The 13,619-nt window shown below is 33.9% G+C and overlaps 1 protein-coding gene across 10 annotated transcripts in view; it reads left to right on the top strand.

The window, feature by feature from the left end:
• SOX6 (SRY-box transcription factor 6) overlaps window positions 1-13,619 on the top strand; it is a 652,457-nt gene that overhangs the window by 245,847 nt on the left and 392,991 nt on the right. The window contains exon 1 of one of the 10 annotated variants that reach the window (XM_027580200.2): window positions 308-372. The exons of the other annotated variants lie outside the window; for them this stretch is intronic. The gene's annotated coding sequence lies outside the window, so the exon portion shown is untranslated. Of the gene's footprint in view, window positions 1-307; window positions 373-13,619 lie in introns of those variants that run through there. 10 annotated transcript variants of the gene reach the window in all.

The raw sequence follows: 13,619 nt of genomic DNA, 5'->3' as shown, positions 1-13,619 counted from the left end.
TCATGTATCTTGTTTCTTGTGTTTATGACCTGAGTGCTTTTGTAATATCTAACATAAAGTTTTATACTTTTTCGTGTAAGAAAGTAAGGCTCATTGTTTTGTGCCTAATCGGAACTGTCCCTCATTTTTATTTTCCATTTGTTATCTGCATGATTGAATTTCACCCTTTTCTTCCTGCTTCATAAATTGATTAGCATGAGTTGGGCAGACTGCTGTAATGCTAAGGGTTAACCAGAAGAGAATTACAAATGAACTATCTAGAAAGTTGATTATTAATCCGGCTAGAGAAGAAATATCCTTTTACTTAGCAAGAATGAGTATCCGAAGAGCTGATAATATTGTTCAGGCAGTGAGGTGGAATGGCAGAGGTTGGTAAGTAAAACAAAACTTGGAATTGATCTTTTATATTCATTTTTTTAAATGCATAGAACGTTGATATATTTAAACAGTTAAATCTAATATGAATTTACAAGTTGCCAGAACAAATTTAAAAAGTTCCAAATGTGTTTGTTAATGAGATCCCTACCTAGACTATCGGTAAAAGTTAACTGAAAAGTATTTACCTAAGTAGATAAATATATTTAATTTTGAGTATTTATAAAAACACACGATTAGATTTGTGATTAAGAACAAGGAAGTGCGCATGGAGGAATGATTACTAAAACAATCTGAGTCCAAACCTCAAACTGAAGAATATCGAGTGGCAAACTTGTTTTCTCACAAGAGCAAATTCTTAGGAATGAAAATATAATTTAAAATATAATATTCACATAAAATTCAGTGAGATACTTTCCAGACTTCTATGTAACAAAAAACTGTCATAAGTTCTCTTATTTTCTGGGTCCTAACACTCATTTCGTGATGTTTAATTTAAGGACCTTTCTAAAGACAGCTTTTATTGTATTTGTGAATTGGAAGGAAAGAGAAATGAGAGGATCTGTGCTATTTGTACAAAGAAAATTAAGTGAAAAGATAAGATTTTAATAATGTTCTTGCATCAAAGACTGCTTCTGTTGTAGAAGAAATTTTGATGTCAATATTCAATTCTATAAGATTGAAGTTTGCATGAATTACTTGACATTACAAAAATGAACCTTTTAAACATAGTATGGACTGTACTGAATATTATTGCAGCTTTATACAACCATAAATCATTTCAATGTAGCATTGTACTTAAGAGAAATTAGCAAACTTACTGAACTTACCTTAAATTGTAATTGTGTACCATCAAATGCAGATTTTAACCCTTTTTGTTGTTTTTTAAATAAATAAATGTTAAAAGTTTCATTATTCTTTTTGTAAGATCTGTAATTACTGTCCTTTATATGACTTAGCAATCCCATTAGGACATAGGTACACATTACTTATGTAGGAAAACAATAGAAAATTGTGAATAATTTTTATGAACAGTATTTTTCTTTCAGCTTCTTTTACTGCCATCTTTCTTTCTTCTTGCAACATCATGCTCCCCAGCCCTGCATAACGTTCTCTCTCTCTCTCTTTTTTTTTTATTAACATAGAATGTATTATTTGTTTCAGAGGTACAGGTCTGTGATTCATCAGTCTTACACAGTTCACAGCACTCACTATAGCACATACCCTCCCCAATGTCCATCACCCAGACACCCCATCCCTCCCACCCCCCTCTACTCCAATAAAGATATTTCTTTAGTGGTAATAAAAATACCTCAAATTAACATTTTGTTGTTTAATGCTTCAATGAGCACAGAAAAAGTGTGTCTAAGAAACTATAAATTCAATATTGGAAATATATATTATACCTGTGCATGTATTTGTGTGTGTTTGTGAATACATACAGTATATGCATTCAAAATGCCAGAGCACCATTTGGCCATATATACTCAGCTTTTTCTTAGTTCCAATGTTCTGGCCCATATTTAGGGTTGAGAATATAGAACACAATAAGTGAAATAATAAAGACAATAGTTAAAATTTATTGAGCTCTGGTAAGCCAAATGCTATGTTAAATGCTTTATCTCATTTAATCCTCATATTAACTCTGTGGATGTTGGAAAGCTACAAGGATTATAGCGTATGCTAAAATAAAAGATAAGCCAATTGAGGAGCCTCTAACATATGATGCTAAAAGTCTAGAAAATAAAGGCCCAGGAAACAAATTGTATAAGAGGGGCGATCCCTTGATTCCATGTGCTTGTCTTTCTCAAAGTTGGAAGATTTAATATGAACCTGGGAAAGAAGAGGAGAAGGAAATGAAGCAGTGAATTCTTAGCATTCATTAATTCATTTAAAAATTTTTATTTTGAAAATTACAGTCATACAAAAAGGTATAAAGTGTAGGTTAAAATATCTATGTATTTATAAGAAATAAAAACTTACCAATACAGTGGAAGTCTATGGTGAACTCTTTCTCAATTTTATATCTTCCTCTCTTTTTGCCAGAGGTAATCACTCTTTGAATTTCGTGTTTATCATTCCCATGCTTTTCTTATACTTCTACTTAAATTCCATGTTATACAGGAGGAAAAACTTCATTTACCATTGTTTGAGATCCAAGAAAGATCTTTCTTGCCTTCTTATTGCACTTTAATTAAAACAAAAAATTCTTGTAATCTAAAAAGCCCCTGCACAATCTCGCCCATGCATTACCAGCCTCGGCTTTTGCCTTTCTCCCAGTAGTTCTTTCTGATTCAGCTGCTATTACTGGTCTATACCCTCCACATTTTTCCTGCTCTAAGGTCTTCACAAAATGCTATCTTCTCAACTGGAATAGATTTCTTCCCCCTATTTATCAGAATGTCTTTTGCTCATCCTTCAGGTCCCTGTTTAAATGTCATTTCTTCAGAGAAGTCTTCTCTGACCCTTCCAATTCAAATCTTGTCTGCCTGCAAAGACCTTGCTTCCCACTCTAATTTATTTCATTGCAGATATTGCAATTGTAAATTATGTATTTGTTTGTGTTGATTTTTGTTTAATATCTGTCCTTCACTCTGGACTGGTCTATTTTGTTCTCAGATGTCTTCCCTAGCATTTCACACACATTGGTCTGGTATATGACAGGCATTCCATAAATATTTGTTTTTTATTACGGAGGGGAATGTAGTGAATGAGAAAGAAGAAAGGAAGATTGAGAGAAAGAAGGAAAACTACATAAAAATGGAGTCTGTGGTTTAGTTTATATATACTGTTTAGGTAAAATTTTGCAGCTTAATGCTAGCAAAGATTGGGGTGAAGGAGGTGGCAGAGACCTTTTGGTTTCTTACCATCTAGCTGTAGGACAATTGACAACTTTTCTCCATTGTTGCTGCTTGTTTTTCAGTGATATTTTTCACTCTGTATTCTCATTTTGGGAATCCCCATTCCTGGATGCAAGAATTGAGCTTTCAAACTATAAAGTTATGGAGCAGGCCCAGTGGCCATAATCTTAATGTGGAAACACTACAATGGGCTTTAAAAATCTGGAAAAATTTGGGACACACAGTTAAGAAAATATATCTGATACATTCACATAGGAAAGCCATGAGGTCACTTGTAAAAGCTTGAAGGTGGGTAATTATAGCTAAAATATTAATAGAGGTGATAATTGCTATAATATTGTTAGGCAGTCTGATTTTTTTTTACAGGAGAATAAAGAAAAGGTTATAAAAAAAGGGAAAAAATGAAATCATTCTGAGAGGAAAGCTGGGGTTTTCAAAATATCAGAATATACTTACGTTGTACTCTTTGTAAATCTTCACTGGCATTTGTAATTAAAGTCCGAGGCTATAAGATTATGCTGAAATGTTTTTTGGTTGGTAGTGTGGGAAGAGGAGATAGAAAAGAAGAAAAAAGAAGAGAATTTAATTAAAATGTCTTAGTGTTAAAAGGAGAGAATTTGTAGAATGCTTCATTTGTGGTCATGGAAGATCCCATTATTATTAATAATATTGTACCTTAGGGGCACCTGGGTGATTCAGTTGGTTAAGCGTCCAACTCTTGATTTTGGCTCAGGTCATGATCTCAGTCAGGCTCATGAGAGATTGAGCCCCATGCTGGGCTCCATGCTGGGCATGAAACCTGCTTAAGATTCTCTTTCTCTCTCTCCCCCCTACCCCTCCCCACCTCAAAAGAAATTGTACCTTATATTTTTATTATACTTTATACTTCTAAAGTGAACTTTTTCACATATTATCTTGTACAATTATTAGGGTAAAATTTAAGAGACTTACTATCTTTGTTTCATAGCTAGGAAAACTGAGACAGAAATCAGGAGCTTGGACAAAAACTTCTAAAAAAGAATTCCTGGGTGTAGTTTTCTAGGCCAGACTAATATTTGCTCCAGCTCCACCCCTCCAAAAAGATTTTGATTGGAGGGTATACTTAGGTTCTTCTAAGGACCATGATCAATTAGGTGAATGTCCTGTATAGATTTTCCAGACTTAAACATTTTTTTGTAATTTCCTAGAGATGCAAAGTAGTTAACAATCTCCAAAAAATGGAACTGAGATGGTTAAGTATATATAATTAACAGACACATTGCTAAACCTATTCTAAATTAAGGTTTATGAATGAAGTTTAATGGTGTCAGTTCTTGCCTGATATCTTATGGCTTCAAAAATAAGGAGAAATAGGAATGAACTTAAAAGAATGAAATACTATAATTTGAAGTAAATGGACTATAGTTCAAATAAAACCATGTGATCAAGCAGAGGGTACAAGCCCATTGGGTAGAAACCCAAGTCACACGAACTCAGGATGGATACATTCTGGTGCCCATTTAAAAGATTTTTTAAAAAGGAATAGTGGAAGAGAGTGTGTATGTTGCATATATACATGTGTGCAGGCAAGTGGAGGGATTGTTTTTTAAAGGCCAATGCCTTTAAAATTAGTATTTATAATATAAAAAAGTATTTACAATGATTAGCCAAGAAGGCTGTGTGCTACATTGGAGTAAAAGCCAAAATTGTATTTTTCAATTGGACAAATAGTCTGGTTGCAGAGAAATTCAGTTTTTCACTATTTCTAGGGCAGTTGGCAGAAGCTTCTCTTAGGTTAAAAGAACCAGACATGTTTACCCTTGAATAACTGAAGTTTTAAGAGAACCCAATAGCTGTCTGAAATGGCTAAAGTGCTGCATAGGGGAAGAATGTATATGCTGGAGGGTCAAACCTTAGTTAGCAGTGAAAGTCACAAGGAACCAGAGTCACAGGAATGGTAGAAGACAAACTTTGTAACAGTTATAGTTGTCTAAAAAGGGAATGAGCTTTCTTGTTGAGGTAGTGAAGGCCATGTTACTAAAAGGAGTTGGGGAAGAAGATTAAAAAGTTGAGTTATACCAAGTTATTTCAGTATTAAAGTTTATAAGATATTGTCTATGTGTCAGTTGGTTAAGAAAAGGAGCCGAGTCAACATAAGGGAAAAAGATACATTCCTCATTTATGTCAAGAAAGAATGAACTTCATAAGGACCAGATTTCCTTTCTGGATTCCTCAGTCATGCTTGCTCTAGTATGTGAACAAGAAAATTGGTGTATTTTTATCTGTTGGCCGCCATATGATGCCTGAAATTACCCCAAAGAAAAACTTTAGGCTTTACCTGCCAGCCCCCAAAAAATTAGCATAAGAGAATGGAAGTACATTATAAGGGGGGAAGAAAGAGAAATCAGTTTGTTTCTTAATTGGTTCTAGATCTGGAAAATAAGAATTTAATCTCAAGGAGAATAGATTTAAAAATAACACCAAATTCATTTACTTATATTTAAAAGGCTCCTGAGCTTCTGGTACGTCGACAAGATAAAGGATCATGTGTTTAAGCATCTCAGAGATTTTCTGTTATTTCAATTTCTCCTTATGGAGGTACTATGTTTCATTTAAAAAATTAAAAATATTTAAAAATTATGCAAGTAATACACAAATATGTTCTTGTGGAATAGTGCCTGGCATATAGAAGGCAATTATTAAATACTCAATGAATAATTATTGGGAGAAAAAAGTAAAGGGAATTTTCCTTAATGTCTCTCCCCATCCTAAATTCTATCTCTCTTCCCAAACATAATTGCTATTCTTAATCTGGTTTCTATGCTTCTAGACCTCTTTCTGTATAATCATATACAAGTATACACAATTATATAGAAATATGCAATTTTGTGTGAGGTAACACTTCTCCCTTACACATATTTATTTTACATATCCTTTTTTCCATTAAAATTACAACTTAGACTTCTGTCAACTTATATAGCTTTACCTTATTTTCTTCTATGTAGTATAATATTTATACTATGTTATGTTGTTATACTGATAGACATCTGAGTTAGTTCCAATTTAAATATTCTCTGTTGAAATTTTAGGTATTTAAAACTTGGAGGATGGCAAAACTTGACTATGTTCTTAAATATATAAATGGGCATAGAAAATTTCTACTAGGTAGGCTTATGAGAATTAAGGACATTGTAGGCAGAAATATTGTGAATATGTAACAGCATGGAGGAGTGGAAAAGCCTGCTGTCATTTAATCCTTCGTTAAGGCAATACAAGAAGTTTTTTTTTTTAATTTTTATTTATTTGAGAGAGAGAGTGAGAGAGCACAAGCAGGGGCAGTAGCAGAAACAGGGTCCCTGTTGAGCAGGGAGCCTGATGCAGGGCTCAGTTCCAGGACCCTGGGATCATGACCTGAGCTGAAGGCAGACTCTTAACTGACTGCCAGGCACCCCAAGGCAATGCAAGAAGTTTTTATTATTAGAGGATATTTGGTAGTGACGAAAGGCCATTTAATTAATCAATTTAAAATTGAATGGGAGTAACAATTATAAACTCTGGACAAAACTTGAAAACAACTATCTGAAGACACTGGAGAGCAACCAGAAGCAGGCTAGATCTTGAGAGGAGATGGAATTTGGAAGAAAAGAGGAAGGGTTATGGAGTAAGGTCGTTTTTAAGGTTTCCAGCATGAGGGCAGGCCCTAGTCTGTGCCAAGCTAATAAAACTCCAATAGAAAAATCAGCAGTCTTTCTGGCCTGGAGAACCAGAACAGATTTTGGGGCAACCATAGCTACTGGGAAGTGAAGATGTAATCCTGGAAAAAAAGCCACAGAAAGGGAACTCCAAAATTCTGTGTATAAACTTTGCCCCAGTCTCTGATCCCCAAACCATGCATGCACATGACAGGCTTTAAGCAGCCCAGGTAAGACTAAAAGAACTAAGCAGTTATTTGAGCTGCTTCCTATTGCAGTAAGACAGAATATGCCATTTGGGTCTGAGCAAGTAAGCATCTTGCTAAAACAAACAAAAGTGACACTCTTTAGAACATAATAAAAAGAATACAGAATCCCCATGACATAATGGTCATGATATCTAAGATACAATCCAAAATTACTCAACAATATGAAGATCAGAAAAATGTGAAAAAATAGGGCATTTTATCAGAGAGAGAGAAATTACAAAAAGAACTAAATGGGAAACTTAAACTGAAAAATATAATACCTGAAATATGAAAATAGCTTGATGGGCCAGTCAGTAGAGATCACAGAGGTAAAAGTCAGTGAAACTGAAAATAGATCAATAGAAGTTATCCAATTTAAAGAACATAGAAAAAATTGGAAATGAAATGAATACAGTGTAGGGCTATGTAAGACTATATTAAAAGGTCTAACACATATAAGTTCCAGAAGAAAAGGAGAGCAATATTAGGGTGGAAAAAGTACTTGAAGAAATAATGTCCCAAATTTTCTAAATTTGGTGAAAGATATAAATTTACAGATTTAAGAAGTTTGGTGAACCCCAAGCAGGATAAATGCAAAGAAAAGCACACCAAGGCACATTATAATAAACCGCTAAAAACAAGAAATTTTATAGGTAAAAGTAATTTTTTTTGTAAGGACCAAGAAAAAAAAGGATACAACCCACCAATATCAGGAATGAAAGAAGAATCATCACTACAGAATTTATAGAGATTAAACACAATAAAAAATGTTATGAAAATCTTTATGTCTAAAAAACTGTAGTGCTTAGATGAAATGGATAAATTCCTTGAAAAATACAACTTATTAAAACTGACAGATGATGAAGCAGAAAACCCAAGTAGCACCTTAGCTATAAAATAAATTGAATTTTTTTAATTAAAAAAACTTTTGGGGCGCCTGGATGGTGCAGTCAGTTGAGCACCCACCTCTTGGTTTTGGCTCAGGTTGTGATCTCAGGGTCGTGAGTTCAAGCTCTGCTTCTGCCTCTGTGCTCTGCAAGTCTGTTTAAGACTCCCTTTTCCTCTCTCCTTGCCCCTTATCCCCCCATCTCTCTCTCTAAAAATAAATAAACAAATCTTTAAAAAAAACCTTTCTATAAAGAAAACTACAGACCCAAATGGTTTCACTGGTGAATTGTCTCAAACATTTAAGAAATAATGCCAATCTTACATAAACTTTTTCAAAAAATAAAGAATAATACCTACTTCACAAGGCTAGCATGATCCTATTACCAAACTTAAAAAATAAAACAAAAAAAGGAAAATTTTAGACCTATATCCTTCATGATCATAGATGCAAACATTTTTAATGAAACATCAGCAAATTAAATTCAGCAATATTAAAAGAAAATAGTATATCATGATCAACTAGGGTTTAGCCCAGGAATGCAATTTTAACATTTAGAAAAATCTCACCATATTAGCAGAATAAATGAGAAATATAATATGACCATTTTAATAAATGGAAAAAGTATTTGACAACACCCATTCATAATTAAAAACTCTCAGCAAACTAGTAATAGAAAATAACTTCCTTGATTTGAAAAATGCATCTATGAAAAATTTAAACTAACAAACATCATATATAATGGTGAAATATTGAATGCTTTCTTTCTAGATGGAGTGCAAGATAATTAAAGCCCATGCTCATTCATCCTATTTGACATTGTGTCAGAGGTCCTAACCATTGTAATGAGGGAAGGAGAGGAAACAATATAAAAATGTGAAAGGAAAAAAGTAGAACTATTTCTAATCTGCAGGGTCGCATAATATAAGGTCCTTTGTATTTTAAAATACCAAGTGGATGGAGATAAAAATTTCATGGTTAATAATGGGAAGAATGACTTTATTTTGACTCAATTTTAAAAATTAAAATGAAAATTAATAAAAATAAGTTTATATAATTGGCAGCATTTCATTTGTAATTCTAACTATGCATTAATTCTTAGAAGAAGGAATTAACTGCATGTTTTTTAAGAGTAATTTTTCAGGTCAAATATTGTGGTAGCACCATCACTTTTGGTATTATAGTACCATTATAAAAAGGGTCAGTTTTGCAAAGAAAATTTCCTAAGGACTTTGCTTAATGTTTTTATAGTCAAATCATTATCTTTGAATAATCTACCATATCAACTATCATTCCTGCTAATTTTTGGTTTCAGTTTCTATATAGTCTCACTGTGAATTATTTATTTATTTATTTATTTATTATTTTTTGAAGATTTTTATTTATTTTTTTGTCAGAGAAAGAGAGAGCACAAGCAGGGGGAGCGGCAGGCAGAGGGAGAAGCAGGCTCCCCTGCTGAGCAGGGAGCCCGATGGGGAACTCCATCCCAGGACGCTGGGATCATGGCCTGAGCCGAAGGCAGCCGCTTAACCGACTGAGCCACCCAGGCGTCCCAGAATTATTATATATTTTAAAGATTTTATTTATATATTTTAGAGAGTGAGTGCGAGTGGGGAGGGGTAGAGGAAGAGAATCCTCAAGCAGATTCCCCATTAAGCACGGAGACCCTTTGGGGCTCTATCTCACCACCCATGAGATCATGACCTGCATGGAAACCAAGAGTCAGAGGCTTAACCTGTTGAGCCACCCATGTGCTCCCTCACTGCAAATTCTTGATTCATCAATAATTTGTGCTGTTCTCCAGCACTGTATTTCTTCTCATGCAGTTCCTGCATCTTTACAAGACTTGCAGTTTCACTTTGCTGTCACTATATATTTTTATTTTGAATGTTATTTACAGTATTCCACGATGCAATATTCATCAGTCAGCTAGCCTGATTCCCAAACTTCACTGAAAAAATTGGCACTTTTTAAAAGTTTTCCTATTCTTAGGCTGCATTTAAACCGATTAAATCAATCTTTGGGAATGGGACCCAGGAATCACTATTTTTTAAAGACTTCATGTGTTTTCAATGTGTAGACAAATTTGAAACCATTGAGCAGAGATTATCAAAGATACAAAGAAATTGACCCAAATGGATGAGATATGTATTAATTTGTGAGGATGTTTGAGCAAAGACTAATTTTATAAATGTTAAGTCCATTGGAGAATGTTTTTATATTTTGACACCTTCCACTTCCTGTGTAATTGTGGAGATTCACATAATGAATATTTGGATAATGAGAGAATAATGAGAGAATCTCCTATATTTATTGAATGCCAAGTATGTAGGGGCTAGGAATACAGTGGTGAATTAAAATGTTTGCTGTTCCTTTGTCTAGGCATTTACAGTTCAAAGAAGAGGAAGACATTAAATAAATATTTAATTATAAGATAATAAATAGTATGAAGGGAAAGGGAGACCTAACATGGTGTGTGATCAAGGATGGTGACTCTGCATTATTGCTAAGACCTAAAAGATGAGTACAGATAATTTGGTGAGGAGAAATAAGAGGGAACAGAATTTTTGAGGGCCATAAATTGGGAAGAAGTTTGTAAGCTCTAGGAAAAGAAATCAGGGGCAGATGACTAGAGAACAGTCAACAGGGAATAAAAATTAAGTTGTAAAGTGTATGTGACTATAAAAAGATAAGATTAGAAAGATGGTTTGGAATCAGATATTAACAGGTCTGATATCCATACCAAGAAATTTGGAGTTTATTCTATAGGTTATGAAGAAATAGCAAAGGTTATTAAGCAGGAGATTGTCATGATCAGATTTCATGTTTTAGGACTACAATTCAGATAGAAAAAAAAAAGATTGCCCAATGTGGCATCCTCAACTTAGATTCAGAAAAGTACATTTTTCTTAGTTTTGCTTTTCCTGCATTGCAATAAAATTATTAAAGTAGAATGGATTTTTCCCTCCAACTCTCATTATTACCCTATTCCCCAAGCTAAATGCAAAACCACATGTATAAGGACAAAAAAAAAATCTCCACTAGCATTCCTCAAGAACCAAATGTATACCAATACAAGCAGAGTCTTCCTATGAGTTTTTGAGTTTGCCAAAGATAGCTTTGAAATAAGGCCAGGAGCTTGAGAGCCACATACTCAAGGGGTTGACCCCAGAGAACAATGTGGCTCCAGCTACCACATATCTCTGAAGTTACTGAAGTGGCCTAAGGCAGTTAATTTGACAGCAACAAATATGAAACTGTCCTTTTAGTTTGAATGACTAATAGCTAATAGGATAGTAAGTAGGAGAGAAAAAAATTCAAAATTTTAATTAAATAATGTTTTACATATTTTTCTCCTTTGGACTCAATTCAGTCACAAATGCTATAGCAGTTGCCTGGGATTTCCACGGCATTAATTAATTCAAAAGAGCAGAAAATGAATCAGAACCAGAAGCTTATTTATTATACCCTTCTTTCCTTCAAGCACCGTGATAAACTCAGTGTCTCTTGTGATCATAGGAGTTTGCATTTCTAAGACTTGGGTGTATCCAATTTTTAGTGGATGAAAATATGCTCCCAAACATAATAATAAAGGAAAGTTATTTGTTTTATTTTTTCTTTGCCTTTCTGTTTACCGAAAGTAACCAGTGATAGGAATATTTAATATTACATTTATTTGTATATTTAAGTGATAGAAATAAGACATGAAAATAATGACACTACTGAGAGAAAGCACATCTAAAGAGCTTTTTTGTTTGTTTTCCAAAGATAAAATGCACTTAAGAAAAAAAATTACAGGTGTGATTTAGACTTATCTTCCTTGTATTACAAAATACGGATACCTCTTGTATTAATGGTGTCCATTGCCTTCAGCCCACTGACAGTTGGAGTCCAAGAAATGAAATAGTCACATCTGAATCAACTGAAGTGCCAATTAAATCCAGAGTTACCAAATTTTAGGAGAAATTATAGAAAGGGTTAACTGAATATTAATTGGAAATGGGGAAGCATATAATTAAATCCTGGTCCCGATTATGCTGTAGATTAACTGTGCAACTGTATTTCATTTAGTCCATCTCAGATCTATATTAGCACTGTACCATTATTACGTTACTACTGCTGATAATAATACTAATACAAGTAATAGAGAGTTTCCAGTGTCCCATTACTTTGTGCCTATTTATTCTTCTACTTTTCTCTTTCTAAAATTAGAGCTCTAGTTAGGGAAGAAAGAGTAAAATGATATATATTTCTGGAGAAGAAGCACTTTTTCTGATCTCGTCTGATCTCAGAAACTAAGCAGGGTTGGCCTGGTTAGTACTTGGGTGGGAGAAGCACTTTTTCTAAATGAAACAGTCCTCTAAAATCTGCTATATAGCTCTCTGGCATATTTTCTGTTAATTGTACATGATATTCAGTAGGACAGTGCCAAAGAGAGATACACACTGCGGATCAGAAAGAAAAAACTTCGCTATAGGTTCATTTCTGATAGTTTAACTTACTTTTTGTGCTGCCACCTTTTCTTTCTTTCTTTTCAGCCATGCAGAGTCAGTGATCACTAGTAATAGCTAAATTTACCTAGAGAATTTTAATTTCTATTTTAGAAGGTAAAAAGTGCATTTTGCTTTTGACTATGCTTCTTTAATTTCTTCCATTTTATCAGTTTATTTTGTTCTTTTTCTAGGGTTGTTTAAGCATTTTTTAACCCTAAAAATGAGGGTGTGTCAGAATTGTTGCAAGCAAAGATAGAGGTAATCATATGTGGTTCTTGTTATAAGCTTTGTGTTGATATTGACTGCTATTTAAAATAATACCTCTAAGATGAATCTACTTTTAGCATTTTTCCTTTTCAAGTGAGTTTATTCTGCAACATGTAATCATTTTTCATATCAGTCACATTTTTGTAACACTGTTATTGTCCTGGGATCAACATAGGATGTTTGAGGGGCTCAATATAGAATGAGTTAATTCCTCTATTACACGTTCATGTATTTCTTAGATTTCTGAAGACTGCCTCTTTAAGCAACCAATGTTAATTTTACAATTTACTTGTACATTCTGATTTCCTAAATAGTTTATTCTTTAGAAAATATAGAAACATTAACGAAGAGTATATTTAAAATCACCATTACCAGAGATGTAGTTCCTGTTAAAATTTTGGTGTAATGGATATATAGTTGAGGTTTTGTCATATCTAGTTTTAATTTATAATTTTTATTTTTTTATTTTTTAAAGGATTTTATTTATTTGAGAGAGGGAGAGAGAGTGCATGAGTGGGGGGAGGGGCAGAGGGAGAAGCAGACTCCCCACTGAGCAGGGAGCCCAATGCGGGACTCCTTCCCAGGACCCTGAGATGACCTGAGCCGAAGGCAGACACTTAACCTACTGAGCCACCCAGGCGCCCCTTAATTTTTAAATTGAATTTCTTAACAGCTTGTCTTGATGACTCAGAGTTACCATTATGAACATCTGATTCCTGAGCTGCTCCTTGAGTTGAGGGTTTGTTCAGGCTACTTCTCTCTATATTGAGTGACCCCAAACTGCTGTACTTCTTTGAGTTCTTGTATCTGCATTTTGG

The sequence above is a fragment of the Zalophus californianus genome, chromosome 11, assembly GCF_009762305.2.
Source record: "Zalophus californianus isolate mZalCal1 chromosome 11, mZalCal1.pri.v2, whole genome shotgun sequence".
In the NCBI taxonomy this organism is placed as follows: Eukaryota; Metazoa; Chordata; class Mammalia; order Carnivora; family Otariidae; genus Zalophus; species Zalophus californianus.
This window is presented reverse-complemented; position numbering and strand designations above follow the sequence as displayed.